Source organism: Gallus gallus, chromosome 23 (assembly GCF_016699485.2).
Source record: "Gallus gallus isolate bGalGal1 chromosome 23, bGalGal1.mat.broiler.GRCg7b, whole genome shotgun sequence".
Taxonomy (NCBI): domain Eukaryota; kingdom Metazoa; phylum Chordata; class Aves; order Galliformes; family Phasianidae; genus Gallus; species Gallus gallus.
The window spans coordinates 4,829,076-4,855,327 of NC_052554.1; the positions used below are offsets into that span (position 1 = coordinate 4,829,076).

The 26,252-nt window shown below is 50.6% G+C and overlaps 2 long non-coding RNA genes across 2 annotated transcripts in view; one reads left to right on the plus strand and one right to left on the minus strand.

Annotated features, from left to right (window-relative positions):
- Window positions 1-133: 133 nt before the first annotated feature.
- LOC121107457 overlaps window positions 134-26,252 on the minus strand; it is a 120,537-nt gene continuing 94,418 nt past the window's right edge. The window contains exons 3-4 of the long non-coding RNA XR_005841652.2: window positions 13,443-13,556; window positions 134-1,048 (exon numbers count right to left, since the gene is read on the minus strand). This is a non-coding gene — a long non-coding RNA (uncharacterized LOC121107457). The remainder of the gene's footprint in view (window positions 1,049-13,442; window positions 13,557-26,252) is intronic.
- On the plus strand, window positions 6,083-8,022 carry LOC112530213. Its single transcript, XR_003071687.2, has 2 exons — window positions 6,083-7,260; window positions 7,759-8,022. It is a non-coding gene; the product is annotated as an uncharacterized LOC112530213 (long non-coding RNA).

The following is a 26,252-nucleotide window of genomic DNA, read 5'->3' on the forward strand; positions in this document are numbered from 1 at the left end:
TCTGCCTGCCATTGAAGGTGGGCACGTGGGGCACCGCGGCGCCGAGGGCCGGGGCACGACCCTACAGCGGTGGCTCTGAAGTTTGGGGGCACCGCATGGAGATGGGGCTGCGCGCGTGGAGTGCGCGGTGCTCTATTGCAAAGGAAGGTCAGCGCCGGTGCGTGCTCAGTGTAGGAAGCGCTGGAGCTCACTGGCTGGGGCTGTGCTGCGGCTGTGTTTGTTCCAGAGTTGTGCCAGTAGGAAACTGTGGTCAGTGGGGTTTAAAAATCCCCTCCTGTTCTCATGGGAGAGGACGTCAGTGTTTTGTGGTTGGGCATCTTTGTTCCAAACCCTGATACAGCAGCGAGACCCGGGAGTTACGATGCTGGATGTCCCCAGGGCTGCAGTTCGTGTCCTGCAAGGAGGTGCACACCGCTTGCCCCAGGGGTCTGCAGCTCCACAGCCATGGGTGCTGGCACCTTCTGTGAGCTGAAAGTGGGGCTGCCTTGAAGGCAAGAAGAAAAGGAGTCCCCAGGAGGCCAGGTCCTGATCGGCCCCTTGGGATAGGTTGGCGTCCAGGACAGGCAGTGTGCTGTGAGCTCAGCAGAAGGAAGAAGATGGCTGGGTCTGTCTGTGCTGATGGAGCCATGTTAACAGAGCTGTACTGGGGCCTAAGAAAGCCTGAGGAGTGAGCAAGGAGACAGCAAGTGCACCTGGAGATGCTCCCAGCTCCCATCTGCTGCAGGAAGAGCACATCTGGACCTGGATGTCTTCACTTCTGACCAACTCCTCCTGGAACGAACCAAACCTGCATGTCGAGGGACAGAGGCACAGGACCCGGTGCTGGTGTCCTGCAGGGCACACAGCCCAGCCCACATCGGTGGCATTGGCCAGGTGAGCAGGAGGCCACGAGTGATTAATTAGATGGGAGGAGCACTCGCATTCCCAGGCTCCTTCCTACCACATTCTTTGTGCCAGTTCGATGTGGCTGCAAGAAATTAGCCTCATTCTTTTGAAGGACCCAGGTGCTCTTCCCAGAGCTGGAACTCAGAAGCAGCCCCAGAGGCTCCTGCAGAGAAACAGACAGTGAAAGTTCACTCCTGACTCGTCCAGCGGGCTGCACAGCTCCTGGCTGTGGCTCACACCTCCCTGCAACCAGTGTGATTAACCCCCTTCCACCTCTTTTGCACACAAATACAGTTGCTGAAATTCTTCCATTCCCATGACATTTGAGAAGAAAAAAAGCTGCTTCACCGAAAGGTTTCCCCACATTACATTACTGCGGGGGGAAATTAAAACAAAGGGTGTATTTTCTTTTTCCTGACGATATTTGGAAATAAAGGTCATTTCTATCACCCAATCGCTGCGCTGCTGTGTGTGCAAGGAACCGCCAAGCAGAGAGAGTTACATGGCCAGGGCAGCTCCCAGTGCTCCCAGTGCTCCCAGTTTGGTGCAGGATGGTGCCAGCACTGCCCTCAGCTGTGTCGTGCAAGTCTGGACCAGCTCCATTCCTTCCCCGTGGCATTTTTTATCCTCCTCCCAGTGACAGACCGACAGCTTCAAAACCATCCCCATGAACTCCCTCCTGCTTCCCCGCCATGGAAATTACAGCACAGCGGTTCAAAATGCGAGAGCAATTTGCAAAACAAATAAGTCTCAGATTAGTTAACAAGCGGCAGGCTGACCTTACAGGGACCCTTTCATTAGGAGACACTTATTCCCTGATACTTCTCCATAGAGCACCGATTAACTGCATTGGGATGGAGGGAGCTACTTCACACAGTTTTAATGAATTAAATATATGCCCCTGTTTGGCTCTTAACGTTAAAAAATATTAAGTGCGGTAATTGTCACAATCCCAAAGTCAGCCATCCCTCCACCTCGCGGTTCATCTCCACTTCCCCCTTCCCACCACAAAGTTTAATCTCTTAATGTGTTCCTCGTGCCGCAGTATTCTCCTCTATCCGTGCCAGCATGCAGGAACGCACGGCACCGTCCAGCTGGGGGGAAGAGGACGGCGGAGCAGAGGGGATGAACAAAGAGCCCGAATAGTGTGGGAGCTTCAGGTCTCCTCCAGCACATGGAGGTGCTCCAGGCTGTGTCCCAGCTCCTGTTGGGGCTTTTGCTCCTCCTCCCTGCATCTCCTCTTTCTGCAGCACCTGCAGATGTGGGAACGGATTGCTGTGCCAACGCTGTGCAGGAGCTCAGGCTGCTGCCCAGAGCGATGCTGCAGCAGTGGCATGCAGGGAGGTGCCGGCCCTCCTGAGGACCTCAGAGGGCTGGGAAAGGGAAAGGGGGGAAGAACAGCAAGGAAGCAGAGGCTGAGGCCTCAGGAAGGATGCATGTGGCCACGTTGGCCACAGGGCTCTGTCCGGAGCTCTCCCTGCTGTCCGCGGGGCTGCGCACCTCGTGCATTACGTTGGTGTGGCTCTGACTGCCGTGTAATTTAATTACTGCGTGCTTAACAGATTAAATCCACGATTAAAAGAATTTATATGGATTAGCACAAGATGACTTTAAATCACTGCCAGCTCACGGCAAAGCACACCAGCAGTCTGTAGCACGAGCAGCCGCGATGCAATGGCTTGGTGGCAGCTCTGGTGTGAGGGAAGAGTGGGAGCACTGCAACCAAGGCCAGAGCCCACCTGCACTGCAGCTTCTGTGCAACACGGGGATGAGGTTTTGCTGCTGGGCAGTCCTCCCTGAGCCTCCACTTGTGAATTTCAGGCTGTTGTTGGAGCCCATCTGTTATTTTTCTTTAGTCACTTGCTAGCTGTACCCTTACAGGGTAAAGGAAGGAGCTGGATGGGAGGAAAAGTAAAGCATGCAAACTTGGAATATCTGTGAAATAAAGCAGCTTCAATCAAATTCACAGGTTTTAAGCTAAAGCTGTGCTCCAGAAAGTGCTATTGTTTCCCTCTCAGGGGGGAGAAGGAGAATGTGGAACTCATTTTCCTGCGCTGGGAGGAGAAGTGAAGATCAAGAGCAGCATTCATAGAAACACAGAACCACTGAGGTTGGAGAAGACCTCTCGGATCTCCAGGTCCAACCCCAACCCCTCCCACCACACCCACTGACCATGTCCCCACGTGCCACATCCCCATGGTTCCAAACACCTCCAGGGGCAGTGAGCCTCCACCCCCCGTGTCAGTGCATCACTGCTCTTGCAGAGAAGAAATTCTTCCCGATATCAAAGCTAATACCCAAATGATCCAAACACCCAATTCCCTGATATCCAACCAATTCAACAGTTTAGACACCAAAACTCAGGGCAGCCGTGAGGCACAGCACAGGGAAGCATCACCCATCCTGCAGGTGCAAACCAAGAATACAAATTTTCCACTTCTGAGTTCATTGAAAGGAAGAAAGACAATCACCACCCCAGCCCTGCTGGTCACACCATTTCTGATAGCAAAACGACCACTTTCCAGTCCCCAGCCCTTTTCCAGAGCAGCTGCTGTGGCCATCCCTGGGCAGGGACTTAAGGAAAGCTGCCTGCACCTCACACCACCGCTGCATGGAGACTCATTGGGTGCCTTTGCTTGCAGAGCCCCCGTGCAATCTGTTTGATTTGCAATATTAGTGAAGAGATGAGAAACAGCGCTCATGATTTCGTGATGCATATGGTAATTAAAGTGTTACATTGCAATTATGATGTAATTAAACTGTGGGATGCTCTTCAAGATGCAATTGCTGCTCATTTGCATAACTGACGGATTTGCTTATTATCACCCTTTTAATACATGTATTACAAAGAGCACCAGGAGCGTTGGCTGCGGAGGCCTCTGCTGCTCCCCCCAGCACTTGGGCTGTGCTTTCCCACCGGGGGGTGTTGGCTGGGGGTCCCGATCCCCACCAGATCCCAATGCCTTCATCCTGCTTTGCCCAACAGCTGCACACATCTGTGATGGAGCAGCCACCAAAGACGCTCACCACGCTCCATCCTCAGCCATGCAAGGACCTTCCAGGTTCAGCAAATTCCTGCAGGTACTGCCAACAACCAAATCTTCCTCCAAGGAGCTGAAGTAGTGCCCCTAAGACTGGGATGGCCATTCCTCCCCCCCATCCTCATCGGCTGCTCTCTGCAATGCGCGTGCGGACACAGAAGCTTGTGGGGTAAAGGCTCAGGAAGAGATCTTCCCTGAGAGCCAAGGGAAGATGCAATGCTGTAAGCAGGTGAGCTGCAAGGTTTGCTGCTCAGGATGTTCCGCGTTGTCTTCAAAATACACTTGCCTTTGTGTCATTGCTTTGCTTTCATGGCAGATTCTGTGGGCCTGTGTAGAGAGAAGTGAACGCTGGTTTAGGAAACAACTCTGCTTCTGCTCTGAGTGCACATGTGTGGCTGCAGCTGGCATCAGCACCAGCACCAGCATCAGCATCAGCATCAGCACCAGCAGGAGCACCAACACCAGCATCGGGAGCAACAGCAGCACCAGCAGGAGCAGCACCTCCCAGTGCCAAGCTAAGAGGCAGCACATGAGTGCTGTTGCTGGGAGGAGCTCATCACCTTTCCCACCAGCAGACACCCATTGGTGAACCCTTAACATGCTTTGCTGTATGCACTGCTGAAATCCCAGCTGGGCTGCCTGGGGGCATTTCAGCCATCATAAAGTTGTACAAAAGCAGGACAAAATGAGTGAGCTGTGCGTGGCTGTGCTGGTTTTGAGACATTTCTGGAACTGTGCTGCAGAGATTTCCCACTTTGCTTTTTGTTCTGACTGAGAAGGGCCGACCCAGACCCCCAGCAGCCAGGGGCCGGCTGCTCACAGCTCCCAGGTGGCTCTCATTAACCTTCAAGGGAAGATGGCAACTGCGGTCCTAATCTACTGAAGATTTAATACAGCCAAAGCTTAGTTTCAGTTTATATAAAGACTTGCCAAAGTTAGGAGTATAAGTCAGAAGTGGGAAGATTTAGATGCGTGGCTCCATGTGTTATTTTTTTCCCTCCCCTTCCTTTAGCAAGGAGGCAGACCCACAGCATTGGTACCCACGGGCCAGGTCCTTGAGTGCAGAACCAAAGCCAGGACAGCCCTTCCCTCCAAGCTCTCTGCAGTCAGCCCTGGGCTGTCCCCCTCCCCTCTGTGTTCTGCTTTAGCTGGAAGCTGCTAATTAAAATTGATGCCATCTTCACTAGAGTCCAATTCTGCTACGAACTCCTGTTGTTCCTTCTCCACGAGAGCAGGTCTGCCATATTTAGCCAACTTTTAAACTCATTAGCAAAAGCAGATGCTTAGATCCACAGTCCCTAATGACTGTAAATGGGAGAATTAGTTTATTGATTGATGGCCTAATTGTTGCCACCAGGATCACAAGCAATAGCTGCCAGCCCTGGTGGGGGGGAAGAGAAAAGCCATAGGGGTGAGGGCTGGGTGGGATGGGCCATGCAGCAACACCGCCAGCAGGTCTCCAAATGATTCCAGCACTTGAAGTGTCAAGCAAAAGTTAATTAACTTACACTTCATCCACCAGAGGTCAAAGCCTTTGAAGGCGTATTGATGCATACCCTTCAGTGGGGTGCATTGACTTGCCCCCGATCTTTGCACAATAATGGAGAGACTGCTGGGGCCTGTGTAAACAACAGCAAATGCTATTGCTGCTTCCCTCTGCCTTCCTCCTTCGTTTGCCCATGAAATAAATGGAAGGAGGGGACGGCTGATCACTTGTAACAGTGCCAGAGTGACCTTCACTGCTGCTCGTGCATGGAGGATGCTGCTGACACCTCCTGCTAACGCTGTGCAAAGCCATGGAGCAGAGCCCTATTGCTCCTGGGTGATGACACAGCATCACTCCCAGCCAGGAGACTTCAGGAAGAAAAGCAGCAGGGAAGAAAGCTTTAGGGATGTGGTTGGTGTTTTTGTGACACCTAAAAAATCAAGAGGAAAAAGAAAAAATAAAACAACACAACAGATTTGCAAGAGGATTTAAGAGGCATCAAGTTGCCTGGATACCAGATCCTGTAAGTACCCAAAAAGTAATTATAAAGCAAGAAATCTGTCTCAGCTAAGCAGGTGGATGGGAAATTGGAAATCCATTTGCGAGAGGCGTTCTGCTTTCTAACAAGACAGGTCACAGCTCACGCTCTCCCTGCAGCCTGGTGCTCTGCCCCTGGCACCTCCATGCTGTGCTTCCCAAGGACTCACTCGGAGTTCATCACATCCCGAGCTCGCAGTCTGAGAGCAAACTTCTCCATGGTTCTTTGCAGCAGCCCCAGGCAGCTTCCTGCAAGCTAAGCTGCGCCCTCCCCAAATGTTTCTGCTCCATGTCACAGCTCTGAAGCAATAATTGAGAATAAGGGGAAAAAAAAACTGTTTCACCTTGATAGGATTTCAAGGTGCTTTTAAAGGACAAGGCCCAAACATGTATTTAAGAGTGCATACATTCGCACACAGACACTGAGGTCGGTTCCCTACACACAAGGACAGCCAGGTTCAGGGGAGCATCCCTTTAGAGGCCAATTTCTGCACTCTGTCACAAATATTTCCATTTTAATAATCTCCGAAGTAATCATTTCTCAAATCCCATTTTCTCCTTAATGCTTGTTCCTACTTTTTTTTTTTTTTCTGCAGTTCACTCCATAAAACGTAACTACTCAATTTCCCATTGCTTTCCTGCAGCTTCTCTCCTCTCCCACCCTTTGGCCCGCGATGCCGCAGTCTCAGCTCAAGGACAGGTCGCTTTTCCCTGTGTTTTCTAGACTCAGCCCCAGAAATTTGTGGGCACAACCCCTTAAGGATGCACACATCATTACGGGAGGTGCACAGCAGGAAGGGCTCAGTGCTCTCTGACACCAAATCCCTCCTGCAGGGAGCAGGGCGGATGCTGCAGCACCCAACGCACGGACCTCGCAAGGCGCTGCTGCGTGGCCAGGAGCATAATTACGGCTGTAGAGGACTTTTACTGCTGTAATTGTTTCTGCGTGGCCTGGGAGGAGATGGGTTGTGCTGAGAGGAAAGAAGAGATTTTGCTGAAGCGTGAAAAGCAAAGCCATTTAGTTAGGTAATAGCTCCGAAGCTTCAGGGGTCAGCAGACTGAGAACTCCAGGAAAATGCTTTTCAGGGCAGGACAGCCTGAAGACAAAGAAAAAGGAGAAAGATATCGAAACAGCGCATTGTTAAATGGCCTCTTCACCCCCACCCGGTTTGCTCCTTTCCAGCCTCAAAATAGGAACCGGGGAGGAGAATTAGCAGCAGCACCGCAGCAGTCATCGGGAAGGAAAAATAAAGGGGAACGACAGTGAGGACAGAGAGCTCCGACGAACTGCAAGGAGCTGCCAGCAAGGCTGTAAGGAGCGGTGGGAGCAGAATGCAGGGGGAAGCAAAGCCCGGCAGCGGCGGCGTCGCGCTCCGCCACACGGACACGCACAGACACACGCGCTGCTCCTCCCTCTCAGCCCCCACCGAGGGACTCCTTCTTTCCATGCAGTATTTCTTCCTATGATAAGTCCCATAATTCTGCACTTCCACGGGGAATAGTTGTGACAGCACCGAGGGTGGGCTGGGAATGCTTCGTGTCGTCGATCAGCATCGCTGAGGCTCACAGGGCTTCGCAGCGACACGGGCAGGGCCGTCACCCGTCCCTTTGCAATTAAAGGCAGCGCTGCCCCATGTCAGAACATCCCGAACACGTGGGGTGCAGGAGGTGTAGTGCTGCCGCAGGACAGCACCGCTCACCTGGCAGCATCTCTTGGGCTCCGCTCTGTGTTGTCGCCTTTCCACACCGCGGGGGAATGCATCTGTTTGCTTTTGTTTCTTTCTTTCTTTTTTTTTTTTTTCTCCAAAGGCAAATTCCAGCCCCAAAGAAAGGAATCGCTGAACATTCAGCACAGCTCGCCTGGAGGAATGCGAAACACACGAGGAAATCTCTCCCTGCTGCCTCCCATCGCACCCTACCCGGAATGCGAGAAGAAAAGTCATCGGAGTGATCGGAGCAGAATCAGAACAAGCACTTAGTGGTCTTTAAGGACCCATAAAACACTTCAGTAGTTTGCTGTTTTATATCTGACTATCTTCTACATTAGCCATTTAAATTAAAACATTTATAATTAATTGAACAAATCATTTCCTCTCTCCCCCTTTGGGGACTGGCACGCATAAGTCTTCAGTAAATTTCAGTCTCTTAAGCAACGGGGGGATCCATTTCTTTTATAGGGCTTATTTTCCTGCAGGGTGTGAATCAAGGGCAGGCAGAGAGCAGTTTTAACTGGAAAATCAATTGATAGGGAAGACAAATTAACGCATATTTTTTCAAAAGGGGGAATGCAGAAGGCACCCCAGGGGCAGATGGGTCCCTTCCGGCTTCCTGCAGCTGTGCTGCAATGGGGCAGAGGGAGGGGAAAGGTGTGGGGTTGTTGGAGAAGCACAGGGATGTGTGGGGTGATCCCCGCTGGAACGCAGCACAGAAGGGTGAGGTCGAGGGCCCTATCATTTCCAAAGAGCCACTTTTGGATAAGAAGCTTAAACAGGAGGATTATCTGGGCAGCGTGATCCTCATCCTACAGCTGCCTCCAAAAGCGACATGGGAAGAACAGACAGTGCCAGGAAGGAGCACAAAGCACAGAGCACAGCCCAAGACAGCCCACGGTGGGGTCTGCTGCGGGAATCGGCCAAGGAAAAGGGGAGTGCAAAAAGCAAAGTGAAATCAGGGCAAAGCTTAGCAAAGATGACCGAGCTGAGATGCACCGTGCATGGGATGTGCCGGGTGGGTGACAGTGGGGGCAGTCCCCGGGGCAGTGTGTGCTGAGCTGGAGGGGCCCTGCAGGAGCCCTGGCCTCTGCCAATGCTACCGTTTGTTTGGATGCCCTGGAAATGCCTTTGTCAGCAGATCTATTCTTTTATTGTGAAAGAGCCTATTAGCTTCTGCTTTCGACTTCTGTGGGAATTTATCCCTCCATCAGATCTTCAGTATAAAAGTGCTTCCCTTACTGAGATTGATACCGTGTATATGAAAAGCTCCGCGTGCCTCTGGGCGAGGCGGCCCTTTCCCTGAGGAAGGATGAAGAATGGCTTTGAAAGCAAAGCACTGAGCAGCTCCTGAAGATGAAATCTCAATTCCGAGGTCTGCTGTGACCTTCCCTGCGGCCTTGGGCTGTCAGCGGGGTCTCCAATCCCCGCACAGCGCAGAGGTTCTCACTGGGCTCTGCACCAACTGAGCGCCATCCCACACCCCGCAGCAGGATGAGGGCCAGATTAAAATAATAAATAACAATAATCATCAGCTCGGGGCTCTGCAGCAATGCATCGCCATGGCAACCACGTGCCAGCAGTGATGCTGCCTCGGCTGACAGGTCCCTCTGCCCCCAGTGTGCCCCCAGCCCTGCCCTCCTCTTGCAGTGGGCACTGCTTTGGTGACATCCCCCTGTGAGCATCAGTGTGGCTGGGGAGGCCTTTCCCCATGCACGACCCTGGCACTGCTGCCAGGGGTTTTGCTACGACAGAACCAGTTCTCACCAGCAATGAGCCATCACTTTGCTTTTAATTATCAGGAATGGTCCCGAAGCGTCACAGCCTGTTTAACTCGGGCTGATGGAAACCTGACTGTCATGGCTCCATTTCTTTTTCCTGCACGTTCTTTTTCAATGTGAACCATGCAGAAAGCTGAACCCGCATAGGGAAGGGGACTGTGTGGCTGTACCCACCTTGGGTGCTGGAGATGGGGGTCACCCTGCTGCTGCCCCCCCTTTGATATGCCCGGAGTCAAACTTAATAAACAGCCAGATGCTCTCAATTTAATCATCAAAATACCTTGCAGAGGATTAGCTGCCAGTTTCCTCTCTTAATCACTATTGATATAATGAGATGACAGACAGCTTTCCGAGGGGGGAACGTATTAAGCAGGAGGGTTCTGCTGCGCTGTGGCACACTGCGCTTGGCGGAGGCTCAGGAGTGGCTCTGGGGCAGACACAGGGCAGCACTTCATAATCCCGGCCCCATTCAGCATCCAAGATGTAAAAAACAGCACCAAGAAAAGGAAATTCAAACTATATTTCACCAAGCAACAAATCCCCTCGATAACAGAAATGCTAAGGCGGCAGGAGAGAGCCAGACTTAATCCGCAGACAGCGCTGCTCCTCTTGCTCCTGCAGGAGGGCTGCTTTGCTGCTGGGCACGGTGGGATCCTGCCTGGCCAAGGGAGCCTCCCGTATTTCCCCACTCCTCTTGCACTCCTCCCAGTCTGTGCACCTTGAATTGCAACCCTGAGCGGCTTCTGCCCCAATGCAAGGGATGAGCAAAGCTGGAGTCCGCTCAGCACGCACCCATCGCTGGTGGAACCCAGAATGGCTCTGCCCGTGGATCATATTTTGCCCGGATTTAGAGGAGAAAGGAACTACTATGAGAAATAGATCAGAAGTGACACAGCTCATTATTGCCAGGTGAGCCTGAGTTGGAGACAAGGGCAAAGTTAATAGAAAACGTATCCAATCCACAATGGTAACTTTAATTGTTACCACTAATGAAACCTATTTAGGATGTATTATGTATCTGGCACTTCAGATGCAGCTCTTCATTCATCTTCCATGTCAGGTGTCTCTTTGCATCAGACCCACACGAGGGGGGGGTTACCCTTTTTCTGGAACAGTCGTGGCTCACACCCAGCCCTGCAGCACCCAATGCCCATGGGATGACTGCACAGCCCCAAGGAGGTGGGCTCTGCCTTCCACCACCCCTTCCCCATTGGCACTCCTGGAATTAAGGGCAATTTGTAATTGCTTTCTTCAGTAAGAAAACCTTTGGAGGAAAGGGCCAGTGATAGATTCTCTGTTTTATTGGAGCTGACAAGGAGCGCTGCTCGCACGGCACCAGACCCGGCACCTTGGCAGACACCAGCTCTGTGCTGACCATCCCCTGGGGCACCAACAGACACCATTCTTTAATTTATTAATATAGGAAATAAATGTGCTGCCTGATTGGGTTCCCGCAGTGCTGCTGAGCAATGAGTGCAGCCCTGGCGTGCCGTGCCCACATTGGCACATGCTGCCCAGGGAGTGGTGGGGCCACCTATCAGGGTGTGCTCATAGGACACCCCAAAGGGGATGGGGAGGTTGGGACGGCATCTCCTGGGCACTGCTCCGCTTCCCAGTCCAGATGGGAAGCCCAGCACACCTGGGATTAAAGACCACAGCACTTGGATATTACTGTTATTACGGTAATGGGAGCCATTGAAAAGCTCAGATGGATGGATCCATCTCCTCTGCCATCCGTTGTATCCATCATATAACTGTGTTTTACCACAGTATCTCTTTAAATAATGCTGCTTGCTTTCCACTGGGGAGGGAGAAATAATAATTAAAAAAAAAAAAAAAGATTAAAAAGAAAAGGAAGTGATGGGGGATGGATAATTGCATTGCACAAAAATTAAGGGAAAGAAAAACGATGTAAAAAAATTACTTCTCTTATAAAAGGGCATTTCATAATGGACCTTTAAAGCATTCCATCAAGTAAAACCAACACATTTATTTGAAGTGTTAAAGAGGAACCTTCAATCAATCTGAGAACTTCATTTTTACACTGTAATGAATTCCATTGACCTTTGTGTTGCAGAGATATGGCTGTGGTGGGGGAGAGCTCCGTGTCTGTGCTCCCACTGTGGCCCCTGAGCCGTGCACCAGGGCTGGGGCTGTGGCCACGTCCATGGGGCTGCATGCAGGGGGCTTCAGGAAGGCTCCAGCTGCAGGAGTTGGCCAAACCCAACGTGTCCCAGCACCACTGCTGCGCCTGTAGGTCTTCTCCATGGGACTGTGCAGAATGCACCGTGCCAATCATGCGGGAAGCCCACGGAGGAGCAGGGAAGAGGTGATGGGAAGCGAAGCAACAGCAAGATCTGCCTGCACCACGGCTGCAAGCTCCGCACTGAAATCCCGAGCTCAGACCTCTGCTCCCAACGCAATTACTATCAGCTAATGGGAGCTGGGAAATTACCTCTCCCTTCTCACTGATTGAAATCCCATTTTGTCTACACACATGGTCAGTGGAAGGGCATTCACTCGTTAACCCTGGAAAAACAGAGACAAAGGCTCCAGGCTCCATCCCTGAGCACTCTGTGCGCTGTGGGCCGTGCAGAAGCAGAGCTGGAGGGCTCTGGATACACAGTGTAAATGGAGGAGACCAGGTCTCATCTCTTAGGGACCAGCCTGGGCCAGGACAGACCCCAAATCCGGCTGTGACATTGCTAACAATGGCTAAAATACAGGAAAAGCATTTATTACTGAGGAACTAATCCTCCGAGTTGCACCAGGGCTAATTAACATTTATAAAAAGGGTACTCATCATAAACATATATTAACCTTTGAAGCATATATAACAGCAACAGTAAAGTATATAATGAGGGTAGAGAGGCACACCGAGCACCAGACTTCCTGGCTGGAAATGTCACCCTGCCTCCTTTGGGTTGAATTCTGAACTTTTCCCACAGTTGGCAGCATTTCCAAGCTTCTGTGGTGCTCAGTGATGTGCCCTCCTGCCCCTGTGACCATTGGAAGCCCAATGCAAACCAATCCCATCCCTGTTGCTGCGTCCTCTGCTCTCTCTCTTTCCCATGGGGGAAAGAAAAGAAGAGAAAAGAAAACGAGAGAAAAATCTGTGCTTCTTCACTCCATCTGCCCACATCGTTACCAGCCAAGTGGTCAATGCACATCTCATTTAACAAGAAACTAATGAAGATCTATCACTGCTCCTTAGCTTCGCCGCCACCCCCATTGCTCAATGGCACCTTCGCATGGCATATGTATTCAAAGCTGCAACCTCAGGCTGTAGAAATAATGCTGCCCTGTGGGGAAAGCCATCAAGCAGGTCCCCCATATACACGTATGTATGCACATATATTGGGGAGCTCCTCCTGCTGAGCCCAGCGAGGAGCCGGGGGAGGATTTGTTTCCACCAAACCCAGCGCTTTTGTTTGCTCAGCAATCAAGAAGCACTTCTGATTTCAGTTGTGTGCATCTCCTCGTAAAGCCTCAGAGTCAACAAAAGCCAAAGCCATTTAACTCAGCGCTAATATAAAAGTGAGCAGGAAGGAGAGCGCGCGTGGCAGAGAGCACAAGGCTTTCCAGAGCAACAATGAGCAGCAATTACGCTTATCGGGAGCGCTGGGGTGGAATCCGGCACGTCTGCAGGCTGGTGCCAGTAATCACAGCTAATTTCACAAAGTCTGGATGACATATAGGGAAGATTTAGATGTTCTAATTACTCCGCTGAATACCAGGGGTGCTGCTGATGAGGGAGGCAGGCACATGCACATCCACACATCCACACTCCAAGCCAATTAAGAAAGAAAAACAGCAACAAGGAGCCTGCAGGCTCACGAGCTCTTTGCAGAAAGCAGCTCTGAGCTGACCTACCCCTTAATGCACCACCACAGACGAGCCAGGAGACTTCTGAGGGCAAGTGCCCAGCAGCGAGGACCTAAAGGATGGGATCCACGCTGCCAGCAGCACTGCAAAGCTTAATTTGTAGCTAATGAGATGGTACCTGGAAGCATCCTGGAGCGTGGCAGGTCTTCCAGGCAGGAGGAATGAGGAGTGGGATGGCAATCACATCCCCTCTGAGTCCTTGAGCCTCTGTTGGTAGTGGAACAGGAGGTTCCTGCAGGGCAATATGGGATAAAGAAGGAAAGCTCAGAGAAATGCAGAAGCCCTTCAGCTGGAATTGCCCAGGGCAGCAGAAATGCAGTGAGCAGTGCTGTGCTGCACCTGAGTGCACTCAGTGAGGGCAGAGCAGGGCAGGGATGCTGGCCAGGCAAAATGTGTGAGCAGAAGTTTTAAAGACCCCCCCCCCCCCCAGAAAAGCAATGCTATTTTCAGTGCTTTATATTGCAGAAAAAAAGCACGAATATAACTACACTTATTAATAGATAAAACTGTAGCGTTACTACTAAACCATCTGCAAAACACTGCATTACTATTAATGCTGACATTAATACATTAATAATACATTATTAGCAGTTTGTTCTGTAGCTAATACATTCCTGAAATACTTTCTGTGCTTTAAGCTTTGTTCACGTTTGCTCAATACTTCTGCAAGTAATTCAGCCTCATCAGTAATTGTGGCTGATCTTCTTGGATACGGAGTTTGCACCTCCAGCCCCAGCCCCTCCTCGTGCCTGCTCCCCTCTGCTGCATAGCACCTACTTAGGGAGTGCTTTGAAGATATATGATGGTCAACTCCAGCCAACAGTAGACCTAATCCGCAGGTCTTAAATATAAATGATCAAAAAAACTCCTAAAAAAGTCCCAGAAAATCAAAGGAAAACCTAAAAGTACACAGCTGGGATTTAACCTTGATGCCATAACGACCACGAAGTGAGCTTTGTTGCTATTGATTTAGGAGGAGAACGCTCTGACGCACTGCGATGGGCAGCAGGACGGAAAGCCAACATGAGAGATGGAGATCACGACCCCGCGGCCTTCCACCTCTCATGAACACCCAAGCAAAGGCAAACACCGTGGGAGTTACTTTGAAATCCATTTTGGTCTCAAATAAACCCAGGACTGAGAGTGCTGCTTTGATTCCACATTTATTTTGCAGAGGAAAAGCAGAGCGGCTGCTGGGGCAGCTGAGCCTCCCCTGCTCTCCCATCCCAGCGTACGTACTGCAGATTTCCAATAAACTTCGTGTCTTGCTGGACAGAAAGCACTGACTTTTAAGCGCTGTTTGTTTAAAGAGAAAATACCCTTCCGAGCCTCCGAAGAGCCTCATCTAGAACACAACCTCGTATTTTTAGGGTGTTTTTCGCCCTCATAATGCAAGCATCTGCTATCAGTATTCTTTTAGGATTTTCTTAATGCACACAGATGTTCTCTTCCCCCTCCCCACCCCTTTCCCCCGCAGCCGTGCTGCTTGCCAAGGCCTTGACTTCTCCATCACCTCCAACACCTGCAGTGACCGCATTAACCCAGGGCACCGGTGGTGCTGGAACCAGTTGGTGGGGATGGGATCCAGTTGGCCATCCCACATCAACCACCAAGACATAGGGAAAAGGTAAAACATTACCATCCAAACAGTCAGTCTGTAATCACTGTAAGCAGTGGTTTTCCCAAAGCAAACACCTTTTGCACAGCCCTCCTGTTGCTCCTGGAGGCCCCACGGGTTCCCATCCAGCAGCTCTGTGGGCAGAGCAACAGCTGCGAACAGAAGGTGCTTAATTTCCTTTGCTTGTCTCTATTTATGGGGATGTTTTATTTATTTCTGGATTCACTTGGTAATTGCCCAGTGGCTACACAGAGAAAGTGCTTAAGCTTTTTTCTTTCTTTCCATTTTTCTTTTTTTTTTTTAATGCATTTTTAGCATTCCTACGGGCTCCAAACCAGCAACACATGACCAGCTTGGCACACACTGAGGTGATGTTTTCTAAGGTACAGAGAGACCACCGATGGCTGAGCACAGCTCAGGGCTGGGCTGCACTGGGGCTGAGCACAGCCTGGACCTCCCCAGTCCCTCTCCATGCAGCTATTCCTCCCCAGATGCTCGTTGCTATTTCTGTCCTCTTCTCAGTGCACACTCCTACCTGAGCCAGAAAGAAAGAGAAAGGAAAGGAAGCTCAGGCTGAGAGTCAAAGGGAGAATAAAGAAAAGCTCCTTTCGCTCCAGGGCAGCTCAGCAGTATCTCAGGATGGTTTTCCTCTTCCAGTCTGGAGCAGCAGTGGCCCCAGCTTTGTCATCTCTCCCCTGGCCCTGAAGGCAACAACTGATGCCCACGTTCACAGGCAATGCAACCTCCTTCGGAGGTCAGCAAACAGGGTGTTTCATACCTTCAGCCCTTCCCTTGGTGTTGGCCCCTGCACTTTCCTGCGTGCCTTGGTTGCAGCTGAGCTGCTTGGCTGCAACCCAGCGCCAAACCCAGGGCTTGTGCAGAGCAAGGAGTGGAGGAGGAAAGAAAGGGCTGAGAGGGGTAAAGGAGAGCATGTATCTTGTGGCAGGAGGGCAGAGCACTGGCAGCGTGTCCAGCAGCCCCAGTGGTGACAGCGACACACCGCCCATCTCACACACAGCCTGAGCACCCTGACACTGCAAGCATCCGTAGTGCTGCAGCACTGAGCAGGGACCAGAACGGAGACCCCAGCAGCAGTGCTCCCATGGCATCACCCCGAGGCTGAGGGGAGAATCTCACCCTGAGTTCCCTCTTCAGCCCCGAATCAGTCCAGGAGGAGCAGGGCAGGCTGCCTGCATCGCATACAGCTAGCACTGGAGCTAAATACCAGTAAATACACCTTGTTCTGTGTCACACGAGGCTGCAGCGCCAACTCCAGCTGGAGGAGCACAGATGTGTGAGGCCAAGAGAAGGTCTCTCACCTTCCTGTCCTCTTGAGGGGCTCAAAGAAAGGCGCTGAAGGGCAGAGCAGGATGCAAGCTCAGCTGCTCAGCCCCATCCAGGACTGTGTGCTGCCTGGGCTCGTGCCACAGAGCCAAATGGGGATAAGGAGTGATACTCCCCTACTTGACTGAATTAAAGGTAATAGCTGAAAATGCCTGAACTCTCATCAAAACTAATGGGAGTTAGGAGCCAGAATGCCTTTGTGTATCTGGCCCTCCAGGTCTTTATCTTGATTCAATATTCCCTGGGAAGTCAGTGTGGAGTGAGGGATAGGTCTTCCTCCAAGATTTTGCTGACTAGAAGCCATGGACAGCAGGTAAATCTCACCTGGTAATATCTCACCCTTCAGAGCCTTTTCAGAACTCCGGGAAGTACAAGCATCCATCAGGGCTGACACATTAATTCAAACAGTGTTATTTTCACATCATTTAAGGCCTCTCTTCCCACTTTTGTTTTGCAATTGAAAATAATGTGGAGGCACAGCACCACTGCTGCTCTCACCACCGCCTGGAGCCGCTCCGCAGGTCTGCGGGGACTGTTTGCATTCCAGTCAGAATTAAGTGTTTGAAGGGGTTTAGATTTAATCCCATTCAAATGTGCATTTTGCTTAGGATAAAAGAAAAAATAGCGCTCTCTTGCTGAAACAAATCAAGCCCAGGTGATGCTGATGGTGGCAGGGGTTGCTTTACACCTCATTGCATATGCAGGGGAATAGACATAAATCACGCGAGCTGGGAGCAGAATTAGGCTCTGGTTACAAGGAACGCAGCCCGGCTTGGAGCTGCCAGAGCAGGATTAATACATCCCTTTAAAAGAGATCACAGCGTGTGTGCTCAGACAGCGGCGTGCCGGAGGGGGGGGGACCGGGGAGAGGCACTGTCTGCTCCTCGCTGGGAGGAGGTTGGATTTGGAGGCACGTCGGACCTGGGAGGAAAGCAGCACCCGAATGGGACCCGACGAGCACTGAGCGCACTGCGTGGCTGTGCTGGGGGTGGACCTGCAAGGCGAGGACCACAAGGACTGGGCTGAAGCACAGCTCTGCCTAACAGCAAAGCTGTTTATGACGGGCAGGAAGGTGAAATGACTGAAAATGTAATCTGGAAGTTAAAAAATGGGGACCCATCAAATGAAGAATTAAGCGTTCGCTTCTGTAACATCGATTTTTCATCAGTTTAAAAAATGTTCATTTTGATGCACAGTACAGAATAGACATATCCCTGTTAAAAAAGTTGATTTTGATGCGGCTCCATATTTCATTCATTCAGTGGTGCTCCACCATATATTTGGATGAATATTAAAGGAAAAAAAAGAGTTTGCAGAGCTTTTTCCTCCTCTCGCCAAGGACTCAGACTACATCCACTCGGTATATAGGGAAGAGGAGGGCTATATTTGCCTCCATGCAGATTTCCCATTTGGCACAGAGCGCTCTCTGAACAGCCACCAGCAGCTCAGCGCCGGCCCTGCCTCATCTGCTCACTGCTCAGTAACTGGGCACAATTTACTGCTGCTGTGATTGCATCCAGCTGCAAATGGCCATGGAGCCAAAATGCCTCTTCTGTCCACTGATTATAAAATTAACTCAAACAAGCATAAAATAAAGGCTAGCAAGCTGAGCTGTTGGACCCGGCCCTTTGAGATGATTGCAGCTCCTTGGCTGAGCTGCTCTTAAGCAAACCCGGGGCATCCTTAGAACCCCATCACACAGCCCCATGTATTCGGCTGAGCTGGGAAGCTCCACTCCAGAAGCACTGAAGTGCTGTGTTCAATGCACATAGCAACAGGTGAGCAGCGTGGAAAAGTTCTTACAGGCTCACAAAGGCTCTTCTCCTGCACAGTGACCTTTGCTTTCCCAGCTACCTGCTCATGAAGGGGCACATGTTGCTCCTCAATAAATACATGCCTGCAAATAGACACTTTATTAAGGGCTTTTTGCTTATACATTGTAATTTAATACAAAGCATTTTTTGTCCCAGGAACCAGAAGGTAGCTCACAGACCCACTCACTTTCTCATCCCTTTATGCAATAAATCATGGCAGCATTATTCTGTCCTCAAACGTTTCCAATGAGAGGGGATATCAAAGTCGGTTTGGTTTCCTGCATTAGCTTTTAAATGCCTTGTGGTTTCTCAGCACATTTTCCTCTCTTTGTGTGGTGCCTTTACCTCCCTTCCCTTCTTTTTTTCACTCCAGGAAGGTTGAGATTTCTTTTTAAGCAAAGAAAAAAGATTTCTTTCTTCTCCGTCCTGCTGCTACATCTTAAATGATTCCTCTTTCCTCTCCTGGGTCTCTGCTACCCTCTCCCCAGGGCAGGACAAGGGTGCAGCACTGCAGGGCCCTGGGGGCTGTGCATCTCGATTCAGTGCAGGCAGGAGCTGGGGAGTGGGTTGTGATGGATTGGTAGGAGCTGCCAGGCTCATGGCAGAAGGGATGAAGCTCTCTGGTCCCTCTTGAGACAGCTGCTTCTCTGCCCACGTCACCCAGCATCAAAAGGCGATGGCCCTGATCAGCTCCAATAAAGCAATTAAGAATAATTTGCAGGAGCACGGTGCCATTAGCATCTGTACTTGAGCAACCCCAGCAGCAAAGACAGCCTTAGCGCGTTGCCTCGAGTTCGAGCTGATTTGCTCTGACAGTGATCAAATGATGTTAATGATTTGTCAGGCAGCCGTCATATCCAAATCTGTTTATGATGAGGAGCAGGAAGCAAAAGCAATTTATTTTGTTTGTTTACCACCAGGATGGGCCTGGACACCCCAGGGTCATTAAAAGAAGTAGAGGCATCTCAGGAAAGCCAGAGCTATTTGATTACAACAGGCACCTTGGCTTTTTCCAACACAGTGAAAGACTTTCAAAGTGCATAAATCAAAACGTACAGCAGCGTGAAATTTGACCAAAGCAAGCCAAATTAAGTGTCCAAAGCTCTGAGCCTTGGGGTTTTCCTTTAATAGCTTTGATGACCTTTAGGGATGGGTAACCTCTTGGCATGAAATGAGAATTTCTCAGACTTGCATGACTTATCTGTGGATAAGCTGTGTATGTACGTGGGCTGGGAGAAAGGGAAGGAGGTGGTGCAGCTCTGCTGCTCACCCTGGGAATCGCTGCATGCCAAAAGCCCCACGCCAAAGCCACAGCGCTCTGCTCCTTGCAGACTGGCACTGTCACGCAGATACATGAGATGTTATGTTCAAACTTGTGCAGTCATCCCGAGGGATGATCTGGTGCCACGTTCCCATGAACAACTCCCTTTCTACCAAACTGGTGTTTCCCGAGGAAACTCACTTTTGTTGGACAACTCCCAGCCAGCTCTCAATGAGAGCAAAAGCAGTTTGCAAATCCGCACCTCATCGTCTATTCCATTTAAATGATCTACCATCTTTAGCAGGGCTGAGCCTCTCCAGAGCCTGTATCCAAGGTAACAAGAGCTACCAGGGAAAAAATGGATCCAAGAAGTTATTAAAACCACAATATCCTTTCTGAGCAAGGCAGAGATAATGAGCGTGCATTGCGTTGGATCCCTGCGCCATGGGCTGGCTACCAGCCACCTGCTGGGTGAAGTTCATTGGCTGGGTACCAAGCGCAGATTTGTGAAGGCATTTAAGGTCCTACAGACACAGAGCAGTGGCTCAGTACCTTCAAACATCAGTCCAAACTCATAAAAGCCTTGAAGTTATTCACTACCTCTGCAGTCAGCCTGCAGCTCAGGGCAGCGGGAAGGGGGCTGTACTTCAAGTTTACAGACATTGGGGAAATTTCAGTATGGTAAGAAGAAATCAGTAGTTTTGCAAAGAGGAAAATGCAAAACACTGCCCTGGCTATCGAGCAGGGCTCGTGGTGCCATAGGATCCATGTGTCAAGGTTAGGTTGGGATGTGGGGCTTATCCTGGGCGTGCTGTTCTGCGTTCCATATGGTAGGAGAGTGATGGGCTCAACCCGGAGGTACCGATGTCCCCAGATACTTTCTCAACCCACCACCATGCAATGGCTCTGCTGCAGGTGTGAGGTCTGGGGGTGGTGGATCGCTCTGCCCCATGCACAGGGCTCCTCTGCCCTGCTGCAGCGATGCATCACTGCCGTATGTGTCACCAAGTGCATTATACATCCCATGAGTAGGAGAGTGTGTCAGAGTGCTCACACTGCATGTGACTGGCATGGGGTGAAGCTGCTGGAGCCTGGCTGAGGGAAGGACTGCAGTGTTTGGGTGTCTCAGGGCCCAAGTTCCATCGCAGGACAAAATCCCACTGACGTTACATTGAAGGACAGCTTCGCCTTGCAAGCCCCAAGTCAAAATGTGGGCTTATATCTCCTTTGTGCCTCTTCAGAGCAATGCATGACTTACAGATTTGATTTGCAAAGAGATTGAGCAAACATTTCTCTTTATCCATCCCTCTGTTTGAGCTGCTCAAAGATTTTAAAGCAAAGTGCTGATCTCTCCTGGGATTTATGCTGAAACCAAAGGAATCAGCTGAGAATCAGTTCCATAAGCTGCACCCATATTTGCTCAAAACCAGAGCGGATTCAGTTTGCAATAAACGTATGGGCAGCAAGCCCAGCAAACTGAGCAGGTCGGTGGTCAGCAATCCCATCCCAGGTCCCTGCAAACAAGTTTTGCATTGCTTATACCAAAGCTGGGAATCACCAGACTTCTAATGGATGTTGAATGTTGTCACCAGCATTCGCAGAGCTGCAGGGAGTGGGTTCCAACCAGACCCAGGTCATTAACACATGGTGTGAATGAGGGCTGGCATGTAAGCCACGTCCCTGCTCAACACTACCACTGCTCCACCAACAGCACAACCAGCACCACGACTATGGTGTTGTGTCAGTCCATTAAAGCCCATTAAAGCACGTAATGGCATTCCTCAGCTGGCAAAATTATACCAGCAGAGCCCTTAAAGTGAGGATTAACCAAAATTCACAGCCGCAATCACTGAATCATTTACTCAGTGGTTTTTACAGTATTTTTCAAATGAAACGTTCAGCAAAGAATATTCATTCATTCTTCACTGCTTTCTGGCTGTAAAAATAATCAAATTAAACTTCACTCTCAAATTCAAACAAGACTTCAGAGGCAGAGGCAGTCAAAACAAGCACAGGAGAATGGCAAGGATTGTTCATGAGAGTTTCCTACTCGTTTGGGATCTAACTCAAGGTTTTCGTCATTGTTTTAGTTTGGTAAATCCTGGCTGAATAATAGGAGTTCAAACCCCACATTAGAAATGTCTGGCCATTTTTCTCGATTTTCCCTCTCTCATAAAAGAACTGATGGAAATATTTGTCAGAAAATGAACGGAAGGGGTTTGGGGTGGTGGGCACTTTGCAGAGAGAGATCTCTGTGAGGAGCGGAAGGCATTTTCTTCTCCCTTTTCCCTTTCTAAAGGGATGTAAATAAGGGAAGCAGCAGCAATCAGGCTGCCATCCCTAGGACAGCAAGTCTGCAGCTTATTCTCTTCGCCATGGGGGTTTGATGAAGGCAAACTTTCCTGACTCACTGCAGCACATGCAGAAAGAACCCGTTTCCAAGGAAACAGGGATTTTTTGCATGTCCAGCATGTGGTCAGAGATGGGGAAAGGCTGTGAAGGCAGAGCCAGCCCATCCGTGTGGCTGCTGCCTCCTCCCCACCCCGTGCAGGTTGGCATGGAGCACCCCCAGCACTCAGCATTCCGCCGGCAGCATCGCCATGCAGCACGAGGCGTTTGGTTCCATCTGGAGAAGCAGAGGGGCAGTTTGCATCTCTGCATCACCTGCGAATTGTAGGGAGTGCAGCGTTCCCCAAAAGAGGAACAAAGACAAATGTGTGGAATATAACCATCCGTGCAGGACTTGAGTACACATTTTCTGCCTTGCTCAGAGCAAATCGTCCAAACCCAGGAGCTAACCTCAGAGCTGAGCACCTCCCCAGGAGGAGGAAGCACAGCTGAAGCTGTCACTAAGAAGCATGCATGGCCCTAAAGCAAAGCCGTGGCATCTGCAGTGATGCATCTGCAGACACTCTCTGTCTGTAATTAATGTTTGTACAGTGTGTTGAAGATAAAGCGTATAGAAGTACCAGGTATTAGTATTAGATCCACCCTTACTTAAACCCACCCAAAGTCCCTGAACTGGGGGTTTAGGAGTCGGGCAGCATGGTCATCCACTGCTGCTAAGGCTCACGTCTTTCCACTCCACATTTTGCTCAGCAGAGTCAGCCAAGTCACAAGTGTCAGCAGTGGATTTGCAGACTTAGCCCACAATTTGCTGCTTCTTGTACCTTGCAGGGAGAAATCTCTCATGAAGGGACTCAGAAAAGCCACAAATCCTCTTAATGCATCGATTTTAGGGACCTTTGCGGCCCCCTCCCAGGTTGCAGCACACACACCCGGGCAGTGACGCCAGAAAAGAATGTTCCTATGGCAGAGGGGACTGATGGCCCCATACAGCCCAGGATGTGTCACTGCGTCCCCTGCTGCTGCCCTCTGTGTCAGAGGTTGTCCCCTTCCTTTGTCCTCTTATGGCACTGAAAACCACGGTTACAAAAATACTCATTTTAGCTGAGTTCATTTTAAATGTCAACCTCTAAGAGTTGGGAAGGGCTAATTAGTAAGGGGGAAGGGGAGCGGGGATGTCGGGAACTTTAATTTCACTCAGTGCAGCCAACCCTGAAGGGAATTCAGAATTCTGCTATTAGCTACATGCCTTTAATTTGAGTCCAAATGTTAGTCAATAGTGCTAACGAATGGGAAGGAATTGCAGCACAGAAAGTGCCAATGCCAGGACGCCCCGGCCTCCATGTGGGCGCTAATTGGGGTCAATGGGTGAGCAGCAGAGAGTGCATCCCTGTCCCAATCACCCATGGGTTGGGTGCAGAGAGGGGTGGTGGTGCTGAGCGCCCACTGGGGAGGGCACAGATTGCACAGAACAGCAGAACAGTTGACAGGATTTGAACCTGTGATTCCATGTGACAGCTCTGACCATCAGCCTGAGAAGGAAAGAAGGAGAAAGGAAGAGTGAGGAAGTGAGGACTGAAGGATGAAGGCTGCTGTGTCCTCTCCCCACAGCCGGGCTGGAGAGCAGAGCTGAGCAGCAGGACAGAGAGCAGAGCAAGGAGGTGGTGATGGTGGGCAGCCCTGGGGCTCCCTGCCTGCTCAGCCCCAGGCTTTCTTCCATAGCACTTTTTGAAAAGAGATCCAAAAAAGAATATTTTTGGTTTCTTGGGCTTCTGAATGCCGTGGCGCTCTGAGATGGAGGCACCTGAGCCCCCTTCAGCTCTGTGATCTCAAAGGCAGCCACAGTCCTCTCCCAGCAGCCACGCTAAGGACCGTGTGCTGCCATCAGAGCCCATCTGGATCCTTTCTAGCTCAGGATATTCAATGATTCCATGATTTGCCTCCAGGTGTATCCCACAGGTGCTCCTTCTCCACTCCCACAGCCCCACTGCTCCCAGCAGCATCTTCCCCAACACCTGCACTCCCCTTCACTGCGCTCCCAGGGAGGAAAGGATCAATCACAGCGCTTCCTGAAACGTCCAAGAGCTAATTGCCTTCTCTGTTTAAAAAGCCAGCGTTAGGGCTTGGGTTAGATCATCCCAATTTCCCTATTCATTATTTTAACCCCTCTGTGATACAGACATCTCCGTACCGAGCTGCGGCGCGTCTGCCAGGCCCTGGGAGAGGCTTCAAACAGGTGTGTGATGTGCAGAGCCGAGCCCCAGCAGCCAGGGGTTTGCAGCTGGTTCCCTCCCTCCTGCACGGAGGCTGCATCCTGCCAGCACGTCTTCCTGCCCAACCTTTATCTGCCAGGGGGAGGACGCGGCTTCAGATGCTGCCTGGGAAAATTGTTATGAAATATCAATGATATAATTTTATCTACCTGCAGAACTGACAGGCATATTTCAACCGTGGTATATTATCAATTATAAGCCTAACAGAGCATGTTCTCCCATTTGATTGTAAGAAAAATCACTTGTCATGGGCTGGTAAAGACCACAGCTGTCTGCTTCCTATAGGCAGCACTGCAAGAGACACAAAGCTTCTGTCTTACAATGCTCTTCCTTCTCTTTGTTGTTTTTTCTTTTTTGTTTAATCTCTGGTATAATAGGAGACAACTGAATGAGGTGATTTTTATTGCATCCACACACCAGCAGTGTTGCACAGAGCAGGGCGTTAGGGTCCGGCAGTGGTGCCAATGTCCATCCATTGTGCCCATCTCTGGGCAGAGCCTGCATGAGACCCTCCTGTCCTTCTCTGTGCTCTGGTCTGTGGCTTTAGCTGGAAAAACCTCATGGCAAAGACTGACGGAAGAGCTCTGAGATGCAGGATTCCCTCTAACGCTGACTGTGACTCTGCCATGGAGATTACAAGCGATAACGCTTCTCGTAATGGCCTCGGTCCTTGCAAGCTTTCTCCTTTATGCCCAACTATCTATGCAGACACGGTGCCAATTATAATTACTTACAAATAGGACCGGAAGGGTTCTAACTATTAAAAAAGCTTTGGTACTTTAAAAAGCCACAACAAGAGAGAGCGGAAAAGAAAAGACTTAATCAGTTTTGCTTTGGAGTTGCCTCAAATTTGTAATTCAATCAAACCTCCCGTAGCAGTGAGGATGTCTTTCTGATATTCACAGGAGCTTTCCAGGGGCTATAATCTCTGAGAGATTTATTCATACTCTCTGCATTAGCTTAAGACTATTTTGGAAGAAGCATCTCTCCCTTCCTCCCGTCAGCAGAGCTCCAGAGAAGATATTAATATTAAAACAATTCAATTACAGGACTCGGGGAGAACACGGGTCCTGGCCAAAGGGCTGCTTGTTACACCGTGCCGCAGCTGCCCTCCTTCTGCTCCCAGTGTCCCCAGGATGTCGGTGCTCAGAGGATGCAGTCCTGATCCCAGCTCACCATCCTGCCCGCCAGCACAGCTCCGACCATCAGCAGCACTTTGCAGCCACAGCTGGACAGGGCTGAGGGAGGAGGAGGAGGAGGAGGAGGAGGCAGCCACTTTGGGGAGAAGGATGGGGAGTGCTTTGCACTTCAAAGGACACATCATCTCCTTGCTTCACAAGATCACAAGGAAGAAGGAATAGCAAGGCTAGAGGATAGATTAACCTTCCTTCTCCCTCCTGCTTCCTTGTTCTATCCAATCCATCCTTCCCACGCCAGCTAATTAAACATGAAACAAGGAGAGGGCTGCTGAGCCTTGCCAGCTCCCAGCTGTACGTGCTTCAGCCTCGCAGCAGGAATGTGTCGGTGCCGCTGGCGCTGCAGGAGGAACCCGGAGGGACCTGGCACTGAGCTGCCCCAATGGGGCAGTGCCACCCAACCCCACCTCACACCCTCACAGAAACACAGAATCATTCAATTGTTTGAGTTGGAAGGGACCTTTAATGGTCATTTGGTCCAACACCCCTGCAGTAAGCAGGGACACCCACAGCTCCGTCTGGGTGCTCAGAGCTCCATCCAGCCTGACTTTGGATGCTGCCACAGATGGGGCATCCTCTCACCATGCTGAGCTAAGAACCCCGCTGAGCCTGGTGCTGTTAGTTCTGCTTGCACCCAGCGTCAGAATACAGCGACAACGTAAACCTCATCACCCTGAGTTGCACCAGTGCAAGAGAGGATGGTCGAACTGCTGGACGGGGCTGCACATGAGCAGAGCTGGGTACCGTGGTCTCTCCCTGTGGGAGTGGCAGTGGGCTCTGGGTCAGCATGACAAACTCAGTGCACATTGCATCACCAGGGAGAAAAGCCTTTGCACGAGGGCAGCTCGGTCCCCTGGACACGTCACGTGCTGACATTGTCTGTAATCAACAGATGTTCACCAGGGCTGATTTTGCTAACGAGTTCTCTGCTGCGGGCTGAGATCCCATAAACTCATTGGAAATGAAGGTTCGGATCCTACACAACCTCCAACCCTGAGAAGGTGTCAGAGAGGGCAGGAAATCAAACTGATGGCAGAGGAGAGGGATCAGACTTTGAGATGGAAAAGAGGCACCCC